The sequence below is a fragment of the Pleurodeles waltl genome, chromosome 3_1 (assembly GCF_031143425.1).
Source record: "Pleurodeles waltl isolate 20211129_DDA chromosome 3_1, aPleWal1.hap1.20221129, whole genome shotgun sequence".
NCBI lineage: Eukaryota > Metazoa > Chordata > Amphibia > Caudata > Salamandridae > Pleurodeles > Pleurodeles waltl.
In genome coordinates, this window is record NC_090440.1 from 359,083,665 (window position 1) to 359,097,612 (window position 13,948).

A 13,948-nucleotide genomic window follows, 5' to 3' on the forward strand; every position below is an offset into this window, starting at 1 on the left:
CGTGCATGTCACTGCCCGATTTACAGGCAGTGACATGCGCAACGGGTGCTGCTGCACCCGCCACACTGCTAAATTGCCGCTGGCTCCATGTGGAGCCGGTGCCAATGTACAGGCCCTGCATTCAGCTGGGCCAGCTGGCGGAAATACTGCTTCAGCCCAGCAGCCCAGCTGAATGATCATAATCAATCAATGAGGCCAGTGGGGTCTTCAACGCGATGTCGGTCTTTTGTTGACCGCCAGCGCCGAACTGGGCAGGAAATAAGGAGGACCTCTGTCTCCAAAAATGCCAAGGTTGGACTCAGGGTTTGATACCACCCACCGCTTACCAGTCCATTACGTATTGCCCTGGGGGAAATTAGTAAGATGTTTAGAAACACACATTCATCCACTCTAAGCTTTATGTAATAGAAAAAATGATTTCCGAGATGGCTTTTGCAGGCCGGATGCATTGCATCTATGAAGCATATATAGTTGAATATGTATAGGATTACATCTAAAGTGAGTTTGATTTATTCAGGCATTATGTTGAATTAATGTTGTTTTAAGGCCTTTCAGATTTGAGAAGCTCCTTAATGATATACTGGTCACATTGTGCAAATTCTCTGTGACTATCTTCTATTACACATATTCTTTAAAACATCAACTGATAGAGATATCCCCATATCTTGATGACAATACAACACAGTGCCCTGACTGAGAGCTGATGATGTTTACCCTAAATATTGATATTGGTTAGATAACTGACATTACAAATGGTGCGAAAAAACATTTTAAAGGATTTAAAAAGTATAACTGTTAAACTTGCAGTACAGAGCAGTGTATCCAATCATCGGTCTGCCTGCAGGGTGGTCTGTTTACTTACCAATTGATTATGGTATGCTCACTGCAAAGCACTGGTAAAAGTGACACGGTTGTGGGTGAGGCTTTAAGGCACTGAAAACTCTGAGTTAGGCTCTAAAATGGCCATATGGCAAAGTGCATAGTATTTAAAAAGCAGGACATGTATATTTAACGTTTTGGGAAACCCCCCAAAGTTGTTCTTCACTGTAGCAAGGCTGGCTCCCCTATAGGGAAACCCTGGGTTAAATTATAACAACTTATGATGCTCAATGTCCATTTGGGAGCAGCTATAAAGTTGAACCAAGGAGTCATGTTAATAGTAATTTAAAATCCAATGTAATCGTAAAGTCAAATTATATATTACTATTTTAAAAATAACACTTTTAAAAAGTTATCATTTTCCTGCCTAAGCCAAACGTGTCTTCATGCTGGAGTCCAGTATCACGTTACTGGTGAATGGCTCCCCTGTGGTGAGATGTCGTTGCTCCCACACAGTGAATGAAAGGTTTGGATGTGGAGAGGTGTTTTTCCTCCTTGAGCAGTATGGCCTGGAGGCTGTGCCCAGCCCCTTTCTGAACTTCAACATGTGCCTCCCTTTTCACTGGCAAATGTAGATCACAACTGGGCCTGCCTCCCTTTGTCTTCCTAGTCAGCTTGGTGCCAAACCCACTGAAAGGGGGAGATGCCCGAGAACTGGTTGTAGTGACAACAGGAGAGGGTTTGCTCACTTCCCTACCCTCACCTGTGGGTGGGCACAGAGAGCTCCTACCGGGAGAACACATGTTCTGCTATGTTGGTTTTAGGGAAAAAGGGGCACTGTGGATAGGTTACAGTAAAACTCACAGGAAGTGCTGCAAAACTAGTTAGAGGCACCACTAGGAACTATTTTCCAATTAGTTAGGAAGTGGGCAGGAGTTTCCCCTACCCTCAGGCTGGCACCCCACTATGCTCCTCAGAACACTCCTGGACCTGTGGAGAATCAAAAGGAGGACTGCCCTGATGTATCAAGAACCTGAAGGACAACTCGACCTGCTTGCCTTAAAACCAGAACCACAAAGATGATTCCAAGGGTCAGTGGCTGATCTTTTGTTTGAGATACAGGGACACAACAGGCTACAAGCTACTTGTTCTCTAGCCCTGGAATAGATAAGACCTAGCTATGCAGTAACTTCATTATATATCCCTATTCCGCTGTAAACAATTAATACAGACTCATGATCATCAAACTTGCTGATAGTCAGCCTGAGTCCCACTACCAAGAAAACTTAAAGTTGTCTTTGTAGGAAGCAGATGCATAAAATAATAATTTCTATGGATTGAAACACTGCCCACTACTTGGCCCAAGATGTGGGTCATGTTGGCCAACTGTCTTGGCCAAATCTGCTTTAAAAAGGAGGCCTGAGTTTGCCAACATCATTATCGATTTCACCAGTAATATTTTAGATTGCCCAGTAGGAAATGAATATTGACTAGTCACAGGACCAGCAAGATCACAGTGAAACACGGAGGTGGCATTTCTCAAAAATACCAGCCAATATTGAACAACAGGAATTATCAGTGCAGAGGCAGGAGATATTCAGGAAGAGTGGCATAAAACGGCACCAATTACTATGGTATTATATTTTCTATTACATATACTTTGAGGGGGGTTTAGGTGGCACAATGATAGATATTATGTCCTTACAATATACTGAAAATTGATGTCATAAACTTCATATTCAGTTTTGATCAATGTATTTTCCAGCGGGTTGCACTGTAACATTCAAGCATTCCTTCTGCAACACAATTATGTGCCTCCTGTGCACCCACCCATTTGAATCAAGCACTCCATTATTTTACAGACATACAGACTCTCATTAAGGGATCTCTGGTAACTACAATTGGGCCAGTAATGGAGTTATTGGCCCATGGGATTTATGTAATCTGCAGAACCATTATGGATCTGGTACATTTCAAACTAAAAACGCATCCAAACCCTCTGAGTGAAATATCACAAAGAAATGAAGAAGAGCCAGGTGAATCAGTGCAGTATTCATGAAGACCATTGTCATTGCTCATTTATAAGGGTACTCCCAGGATCCCACCTATGAATCCAGGTAACTAGCTACACCAATCTATCCATCCCCAGTGTTACTGATGCCCCTGACATGACTCTAGTATTGACAATGCCTGGGAGCAAGATACAGGGTCAAATTGAAACGTATTATGAAGGAGGTCCATAGAAACGTAGGTGCTACAAAGAAATATCAACATGTGGGTCCCGTGGTCATTGCAATATTACATTAGGCCTAATCAGAAACTCATGCTAATTTTACAGCTTTTTTTTAAAACTGTGCTGTCCAATTAAAAAAAGCAGTTGCACCCCGTTTTTTCCAAAATTTGGAGCTGGTACTATATGTTTTTAAATCACTGCCTGTAGTTCCTCAGTTTTTAGACTTCTGATCAAATGTGTATGACAGTGCCTTTTAGATGAAACCACTTTCACCAAGGCTGTGGAAATATCCATTTGAAGTTTTGTTTAAACGGATCCAACATCTGGAGGGGATACATCTTAATTTTACCATCTGAGCAGGTAACCAACTTTTACAAGGTTTCTATCTGCAGTTATTGACTTTTGGGGTTCCATACTAGCATTCCACAAGGTAAATATCATTTTAACTTAATTACCCAATGATCAGCAAGTTATGGCATTAACTATAAGTATGCAGTGGGCAGATATCCATCTCCTTTAGGACAGCCATGAGCAGATATGCATGCATATAAATAGGTGATGACCAGGTATATTTACAATAATTGAAAACTAAAAATATCAAAATCAGTCCTTACAGGTAAAGAATGTTGATGGAGTTTGGTCATCGACAGCTGTTGCATATTCTATCTAAATATGAACAATCCAGAAGGCCCCCACAAGAAATGTGAAAGCAGGGTGCACAATGTAATTTCAAGTAATTCTTTATCCGACTAAATGGCATAAAGATAATAATAAAAAACTTTACACAATAAATCAAATACCAGTTTCACATAATAAGTTATAAATAAAAACAGTTAAAAACAGTACACAATATAAATCAACCAAAGCCAATACATAAAATCATGTAACAAAAGAATGGGAATGAATATGTGTTGCAGATTCATCACTGTTTGACCTTGAAGTGTAACATCCATTATGGAGCAACAAAACTAGTACCAATATAGCAATGACTAGGAATAGCACAAATGGTATGCCTCCAAAAATACTTGAAACAAAAGGGTGCAAAAAGAACGGTGACACTCTGAATGCAGTCTGGAATGTGCTAAGAAAGTCAGACCCAATCGCTTTCAAAAGGTGCACCACTTCCATTGTAGTATTACTTATTCAATGAAAAAGTTCACCAAAATGCTGCACCAAGTTTGTGCACAATAGTGACTGAACTTCAGAGAAACACCTTGCAACTTGGTGATCAAAAGTCTCTCGGGCAGATGTTAAAGCAATGTTCTTCTGAAACAAGAATGCTTTCAGTCGTCTCAGCTTATCAGAGTTAACATTACAAATAGGGATGGAAAGCCATACAGTAATTACCCTAACCATGTCTGTGGGTGGAAATAACACATTGTTACAATCCTGGAGACTGTCACCACATATAGGATACTTGGTTTCATCCAAACAACCTTGGTTGTGCAGGACCAAATAACTCCCATTTGAGAGCAATCAGAACACTAGGCTAATCAAGAAACCTGGTACGCCTTTCAGATTGCACGCCAAATTGGCCATGGATACATTACACGTGCTATGCAGTGTCACCTCTTTACAAAGTAATGAATGACCAAATTTATTTTCACATTCGTTTCCACTAAGGAAGACTTCAGTTTCCCTACTCACGCATTTATAATCGAAAGGTAAAACCCAGGAAGTGTGAACAAAACTATACCCCATAGCTTCATATCTGCCTACTTGAAAATGTTTCAGACAAGATTAAATTGAAATGAAGAGATTAGAAATGATACAAAGCAGCTACTCTTAAAGCTCAATGTTAAGCATTGCATAAGTTGCATTTTGTTCACCATCAGTCTTTGTATGTGTGTTAAAATATAAGGCAAAATATCAGTCACATTCAGATACCTCCATGGCACATGATATGAATTTAAAACCTGCAATGTCCAACTCAGTTGTGTAATCAATCTCAACTGACTTTGCCCATGCTGTAGGAACAGCATGACTTTATGTATGATATTGAATGCAGATGATAAAATGATATTCAAATAATAAATTTGAGTTGACAGTGTAGTCATGCCATTGTACACAACAGTCAATTTGTCTTAATCGTTCAGCAGCGTCTCTGTTGAATTTTCAAAATCTCATTATAAATTGCATATAGGAAGCGCTTTAGATGTGGTGATCTAGGACCTAATGAGAAATGTTATAAATTCATGTCATCGGAAAGGAAAGACAAGTATGCTTTAACTGCAGCTAACATGGTATGTTGTAACGATTGCTGGCATAAATTCCCGATGCTATAACTACTCATGAATGTTGTGACTGCTAGTACTGGGGGGTCTGGTCTGTTATCTTTAAAACCCATGGAAAAGGTGTGATTACAAGTGTCGGGTGTCTGGTCTGCTAGCTTCAATACTCATGGAGGAGTTCAAAGAACTTCATGACAATCATTAGTGTTGACTTGCCACACTAACCATCAGTCTGGGCCTGAAATGAAAGAATTAAAGGAACCATTCTGCATCATGTCTTCTAGTTGTTGTTCTGTGAAATTTGCAAAATGTTACCAATTGTCAAAACGCCCAATGGAGGGAACACTAGGTGTGTTCATTTTTTTCATTTTAGCCTGACCCATGCAAGTTGATTGTTGTACTGTTTTGTTCAGGAAAATAATGTGTTTAGGTATGAGATAGCCTCTAAACAAAGCAACAATGCCCTGTACTTGACAATGGTGTGTTCCCCAAATCAATTTCAAATCAATTTCCTTTTCTAATACTCATAACATGGATGGCCAGTTGGCATATATATGAGTCTGAATAAATCAATTGGTTTGAGCCAGCATGTTTTTCTTCACTGGGGAAGGGGTAAGCTTATATGAATAAGAAATTGGATCTAAGTGGTTTTGTCCTGAAAAATATGCAAACTTTCTCAAATTTGTTTATGAACTACCCACTGGTGGTGTCAGGGAATGTTCCTATTGGGTGCAATTAAACATTGCATGCGGAGAACTAGCTTTGTGTAAATAGTGATGACCATAGTGATGATAGCAACACATTTCACCATAATCATCAGAATTCAAATACAAACCTTCAGTTTCAAATACAGTGTAACCTTCCAATTTAGAGAGCATGCTTCCTATAGTCCCCAAGTCCCATTCATCAGCAATGGCATCAGGACTAATATGTCATTTATAGCTATTTCAAATACATACGTAATTTGTAATGTTTCTGTCAAACCAAAAATATCAAATGGAACCTTATAACAAACCATTCCATCAGAGACAGGAAAAGCAGAAATGTTCACGAGGGACAGGTCTCTGCACCCCATATGAGGAAGAATGATGCTTTAACACCTTGTCCACCAGTTCAGGAGCGGTGCATTTTGAAAGATATTAAAATCAAGAAGAAATCTTTAATAAATCCAAACCAAAGGAAGAGGGGAAAACAGTGAAATGGCAATCCAAATATAGGACCAAGGATGATTCAACCAAAGATAAAATGCACATACTCCAGGTAGGGAAGTGTGTGGAGATGTTTGAAGAAAAATCATCAATGTTGACAAAATAACCAGAGGCAGTTTGTAAGAAAATGGGGACCTCACATTGTAAAGAAGAATGGGTAGGGTCTTCTAAGGGAGGTTATAAATGAACATATTCATTGTTAGAAACAGAAGTTGAAAACTGTAGACTCACATCTGGAGCACGTCCTGTATTGGCTGTAGCAAAAGGAACTAGTGGAAATTCACCATCTGAACTCCCCAGCCGGGGAAAAACAATACTTGCATTATTTAATGCATGTAGAGCCATTTCCTCCAGGGTAGTGAGAGGAGGCAGATAACTACTCTTGTGGCTTACTGCTGTATAGGACTGGCTGGTGTAGCTTGATTAGGTCAACTGAAACAAATCATTTGTTTTTACAACCAGAAGACAGTAAACCTCTCTTGAACTAGAACCCCGACTTCAGGAATCCATCTGGAAGATGCTGGTTGCTCCTTCACTTAGTCAGTGGCAGAACTTTTGGTAATTTCATTTGGGTGCTTATCTCGGAAGTCTTGTAATTCCTGTACGACATCGAAACGCTCATTGATGTCAAATGGTGTATCTGCCACCACTATGCCAGGATTATCAATATATGAAATGTACATCTGGACCCCAAACAGGACCTTGTAGGGGGTCCGGCCTCCTTGAGATCCCTTAGGAAGATTATTTAAAGCTCTGGACTCCATAGAGATGATGGATCAAACTACAACTTGAGTCTAATACTCTAGCTGCTAAGGACTGTTTTAAGTCACAGTTCTTCTTTACCACTATCAAATTTCTCTCAGGATGATAGGGAGAGGGGTAATCCACAGCAACACCAAGGATTCCATTGGTATCCATGTAAGACTTAGAGGAAAACGGAGGTCTCTGGCCCGAGTGAAATGCTGCTACTGCTGCATATGTCCCGACAAAGACTTGCAAATCTTTAAGAACAGTTCGAGCATCAGCCTATTCAATCAATAAGGATTTATAAAGCACAACTAATTACTCTAGGTTACCCAGGCACTTTCATGTCCAGGAAGCTTAGTTGAAAAGCCGGTATCTTGAGGGCCGTTCGGAATTCCAGAAGGCCACAGCCTATTGCTCTGGCCACACCCACGGAAACCTGGAAACATTAATCTATGGACAGTAGAATAAATGTAAATGCACCATCTGAGTTCAGGGGTCAGCAATGATACAAATACACAAATTGGAGAGATTTGTTCAAAACTAGGACGGGTGTCTGTTGTGAGCTGCGGTGGAACCTTTAATTTGTCATGACTCAGAACATACTGTTTCACCTGCTTTTAAGGACCATTCCACCAATAGCGTTTCTGTAGTAAGGAAACTGTAGCCACCACACAAGAATGTGCCGACGCCAACCCCTCATGTGGTTCAATTTTTAATTATAGCCTGCAGTCCTCATTTGTGCATCGCCCCAGGGATGCGTGCAAAAGGAATGTTTTGGGCACTCAACAGGTAGGACTGTTTTGCTGGATATTCTTCAATTAATGGGGCACCACTGCAGGAAGCATTGACAGCAACCATAATGTCATCATCCACCGTCATGTGAAAACAAGTAATCACAGATACTATAGTAGACTAGACTGTTGCTTTTGTGTCTTTATCAGCCAGTGGATTCCCTGCAAAGTGTATTCCAACAAAATAGTGTTTAAATGTATGAATCAAATGAGCCCACAGCTAGCAATTTTTAAGATGTGCCACCTTTTCCCAAATAAATTTATGCTTGATAGCATTCCCTTTAGAGACTATGAATCCATTCAGACGCCAATAACGCAAATTTTCATTGTAGACTTGACACAGTAATATGAACCAAACACTAAGAGTGGGGGGAATTCACAATCCGTATTTTCCAGTGCCAGAATCAGTTCTTTCAATTCAGCCAGTTGGCAGTACAATCCCTAGGGACTGTGTAAAAATTTTTTGTGAATAAAATACTCCATCTTTCATGACACCATGTACTGCTGCACATGTGGCAGAATATTGTTGTTTAGTGCAAACTGTGGGCTGAGCTAAACCATCATTAAATATTATGTAATCATAATGATAAAGAGGCAAAATGTCACTGGGCACAGGTTATTCTTGTTCGTACTGAAGGAATTGTTAAGTGGAGTCAAAGACAAAGGCCCTCATCACGACCCACCAGGGTGGCTGTGGCAGTGTCACTGCCGACTGGCAAGCGATGAATAGCGCCAAATTAGGAGTTTGGTTGTTTAGCCGCCAAACCGCTGAGCCTCCACCCGTCCCACCACATTACTGTATTCCACTAGGCTGGAGGTGTCCACCTCTAGCATGGCAGATGGCATGAGGCTTCAAGTGGTATCATGAGGTGGGAGACTGCTAGAAAAAGCTGGCAGTCTTGCACCCTGGTGACAGAAATAAGTATTCCTGTTGCTAGGATACACTCGTACACACATCCACATACCTGCACACATGCACTCACACACTTATACACACAAACACACCCCACTCACCCACGCAAACACAACACACACCCATTCTCACTGACAAACACTACATACACGCACGCTTTCACTCCTCTCTCCCCAAGCGCATACATACATTCACACACACACCCGCACCACATACATACATTTACACACATCCACTGCACTGCATACATGCACACATTCACTCCTCCTCCCCATGTGCATACATACATTCACATACCCCCTGCACCACATACATGCACTGATTCACTCACCCCTCCCCATGCGCATACATACATTCACACCCCATCCCCAGTGCATACATACATGCACACACCCCTTCCTCTGCACCACATTCCTGCACGCATTTACTCCCCCCTCCCTCATGCGCATACATACATTCACACCCCCCTCTGCCCTGCACTGCATACACGCACTCACTCTCTCCACCCCCAGACACACGCACCAGCTCTCCCCATACACTCACACAAACATGCACCCTCCTACCCCGTTCACTCAAACATGCAAACCCTCCCCATTCACTCACATAAATACGCACCCCCCTCCCCGTCCTCTTACATACAAATGCACATGCATACACACACTCACGCCTTCCATCCGCTGGAATAGCACTTGCGCACTCAATCACTCACACACACCCATTCCATCCACATTCACACCCCCCACCCATCCACAAACACTCACCGCCTTCACCCCACCTACAATCACCCCATCCACAATCACTCATGCAGACATGCACCCACAAACACCCCTTCCCCCCATTCACGACATTCACACACGCACTCACACATGCACACACACAGACCTCTCTCTCCTGTCGGATGATTCACTTACCTCGTCCATTGAGGAGGTCGTCCGGGAGGGTACGTGTCCTGGCGCTTCCACTGCCGGCAGTGCCTCACCATCTGGACACCACCACACTGAATTATGGGTTGTAATACAATGTGTCGTCTCTTTTTGCATGGCGTACCGATGGTGGTACAGCCAACCGTCAGCATGACTGGTCTCGGAATGCCACTCAATTTCGGGCGGAAGTCAGGGACCAGCCGTATTAGGGCAGTCTTAAGACCGCCAGCACTGGTGGTATTTTGGCACCTGCAGCTTCGGTGGTCTTTGGAAAAGACCGCCAAAGTCGTGATGAGGGCCATAGTCTACATCAGTAGCTGTGAATTTATATGTAATCAGCACTGTGTCACTCTCATTGAAGTGTACATGTATAAGCCAGTGGATCCTGCAATTATGTGGATCACTAAATTGGTTGTGTTGGAACGAGTATGTAAGTGTCTGGATGCAAGCATGTCAGTTTTCAATGATCTGAGTATTTGTGCATGTTCTGATGTCCAATGTGTACAGGAAAAATCTGGGCGAATTAACTCATACAATGGTTTAACCCATTGTGCACCATCTGGTATGCAAGTTCTACCAAAGTTCAGAAAGCCTAACAGTGATTGCAGCTATTTATGGTGTTTGGTGGTTGTAAAAGAGCACATTTCTCCAAGAAATGTGGCACAAGGCTTTTGCCTTCATTAGATAACTGATATCCCAAAAACTGGACACTGAGAAAAGCAATCTTTGATTTTTTTAAACTGAACTTGTAGCTGTATATGGTGAATACCAATACTATGCGATCTACTCTTGCCAAGTGTGTTCAAGTCATCGTCCATCAGATATATGTCCTCAACATAGGACAATGCTTCTGAGTCATTTTCTTGTAAAATTAACTTTCCTCGGTCAGCAAATAATCTAGGACTGTTCTTATACCCTTGAGAAAATCAACAAAAATGTCTCTGGGGGTCATTCCGCCCAAACACCGCACCGCGGTCAAATGACCGCCGCGGTGATTCTAACTTTCCGGCTGGGCCGGCGGGCGATCTCAAGAAGCGGGAAAGCCCCTGCAAAGAGGAAGCCGGCTCCGAATGGAGCCGGCGGATTTGCAGGGGTGCGACGGGTGCAGTTGCACCCGTCGCGATTTTCAGTGTCTGCAAAGCAGACACTGAAAATCATTATGGGGCCCTGTTAGGGGGCCCCTGCACTGCCCATGCCAGTGGCATGGGCAGTGCAGGGGCCCCCAGGGGCCCCACAACACCCGTTCCCGCCAGCCTCTTCCTGGCGGTGTAAACCGCCAGGAACAGGCTGGCGGGAAGGGGGTCGGAATCCCCATGGCGGCGCTGCAAGCAGCGCCGCTGTGAGAAAGTAGCCTCTTTCTAGCCTTGTTACCCCCACTTTTGGCCTGTTTGTGAGTGTATGTCAGGATGTTTGTCACTGTTTTCACTGTCTCACTGGGATCCTGATGGCTAGGCCCCAGTGCTCATGGTGAAAACACTATGTTTTCAGTATGTTTGTTATGTGTCACTGGGACCCTGCTGGTCAGGACCCCAGTGCTCATAAGGTTGTGGCCTATATGTATGTGTCACTGGGACCCTGTCACACAGGGCCCCAGTGCTCATAAGTGTGCCTGAATGTGTTACCTGTGTAGTGACTAACTGTCTCACTGAGGCTCTGCTAATCAGAACCTCAGTGGTTATGCTCTCTCATTTCTTTCCAAATTGTCACTGACAGGCTAGTGACCATTTTTACCAATTTACATTGGCTTACTGGAACACCCTTATAATTCCCTAGTATATGGTACTAAGGTACCCAGGGTATTGGGGTTCCAGGAGATCCCTATGGGCTGCAGCATTTCTTTTGCCACCCATAGGGAGCTTTGACAATTCTTACACAGGCCTGCCACTGCAGCCTGAGTGAAATAACGTCCACGTTATTTCACAGCCATTTTACACTGCACTTAAGTAACTTATAAGTCACCTATATGTCTAACCTTTACCTGGTAAAGGTTAGGTGCAAAGTTACTTAGTGTGAGGGCACCCTGGCACTAGCCAAGGTGCCCCCACATTGTTCAGAGCCAATTCCCTGAACTTTGTGAGTGCGGGGACACCATTACACGCGTGCACTACATATAGGTCACTACCTATATGTAGCTTCACAATGGTAACTCCGAAAATGGCCATGTAACATGTCTATGATCATGGAATTGCCCCCTCTATGCCATCCTGGCATAGTTGGCACAATCCCATGATCCCAGTGGTCTGTAGCACAGACCCTGGTACTGCCAAACTGCCCTTCCTGGGGTTTCACTGCAGCTGCTGCTGCTGCCAACCCCTCAGACAGGCAGCTGCCCTCCTGGGGTCCAGCCAGGCCTGGCCCAGGATGGCAGAACAAAGAACTTCCTCTGAGAGAGGGTGTGACACCCTCTCCCTTTGGAAAATGGTGTGAAGGCAGGGGAGGAGTAGCCTCCCCCAGCCTCTGGAAATGCTTTGTTGGGCACAGAGGTGCCCAATTCTGCATAAGCCAGTCTACACCGGTTCAGGGACCCCTTAGCCCCTGCTCTGGTGCGAAACTGGACAAAGGAAAGGGGAGTGACCACTCCCCTGACCTGCACCTCCCCTGGGAGGTGTCCAGAGCTCCTCCAGTGTGCTCCAGACCTCTGCCATCTTGGAAACAGAGGTGCTGCTGGCACACTGGACTGCTCTGAGTGGCCAGTGCCACCAGGTGACGTCAGAGACTCCTGCTGATAGGCTCCTTCAGGTGTTAGTAGCCTATCCTCTTCTCCTAGGTAGCCAAACCCTCTTTTCTGGCTATTTAGGGTCTCTGTCTCTGGGGAAACTTTAGATAACGAATGCAAGAGCTCATCCGAGTTCCTCTGCATCTCTCTCTTCACCTTCTGATAAGGAATCGACTGCTGACCGCGCTGGAAGCCTGCAAACCTGCAACATAGTAGCAAAGACGACTACTGCAACTCTGTAACGCTGATCCTGCCGCCTTCTCGACTGTTTTCCTGCTTGTGCATGCTGTGGGGGTAGTCTGCCTCCTCTCTGCACCAGAAGCTCCGAAGAAATCTCCCGTGGGTCGACGGAATCTTCCCCCTGCAACCGCAGGCACCAAAAAGCTGCATTACCGGTCCCTTGGGTCTCCTCTCAGCACGACGAGCGAGGTCCCTCGAATCCAGCGACTCTGTCCAAGTGACCCCCACAGTCCAGTGACTCTTCAGTCCAAGTTTGGTGGAGGTAAGTCCTTGCCTCACCTCGCTGGGCTGCATTGCTGGGAACCGCGACTTTGCAGCTACTCCGGCCCCTGTGCACTTCCGGCGGAAATCCTTTGTGCACAGCCAAGCCTGGGTCCACGGCACTCTAACCTGCATTGCACGACTTTCTAAGTTGGTCTCCGGCGACGTGGGACTCCTTTGTGCAACTTCGGCGAGCACCGTTTCACGCATCCTTGTAGTGCCTGTTTCTGGAACTTCTCCGGGTGCTACCTGCTTCAGTGAGGGCTCTTTGTCTTGCTCGACGTCCCCTCTCTCTTCAGGTCCAATTTGCGACCTCCTGGTCCCTCCTGGGCCCCAGCAGCGTCCAAAAACGCCAAACGCACGATTTGCAGCTAGCAAGGCTTGTTGGCGTTCTTTCGGCGGGAAAACACTTCTGCACGACTCTCCAAGGCGAGAGGAATCCGTCCACCAAAGGGGAAGTCTCTAGCCCTTTTCGTTCCTGCAGAAACCTCAGCTTCTTCTGTCCAGTAGAAGCTTCTTTGCACCCGCAGCTGGCATTTCCTGGGCATCTGCCCATCTCCGACTTGCTTGTGACTTTTGGACTTGGTCCCCTTGTTCCACAGGTACCCTAGATTGGAAATCCACAGTTGTTGCATTGCTGGTTTGTGTCTTTCCTGCATTATTCCTCTAACACGACTTCTATGTCCTTAGGGGAACTTTAGTGCACTTTGCACTCACTTTTCAGGGTCTTGGGGAGGGTTATTTTTCTAACTCTCACTATTTTCTAATAGTCCCAGCGACCCTCTACAAGGTCACATAGGTTTGGGGTCCATTCGTGGTTCGCATTCCACTTTTGGAGTATATGGTTTGTGTTGCCCCTATCCCTA

At 44.4% G+C, this 13,948-nt stretch overlaps 1 protein-coding gene across 1 annotated transcript in view; it reads right to left on the reverse strand.

The window, feature by feature from the left end:
• ATP8B4 (ATPase phospholipid transporting 8B4 (putative)) overlaps positions 1-13,948 on the reverse strand; it is a 2,552,767-nt gene that overhangs the window by 1,287,926 nt on the left and 1,250,893 nt on the right. The window lies entirely within an intron of this gene.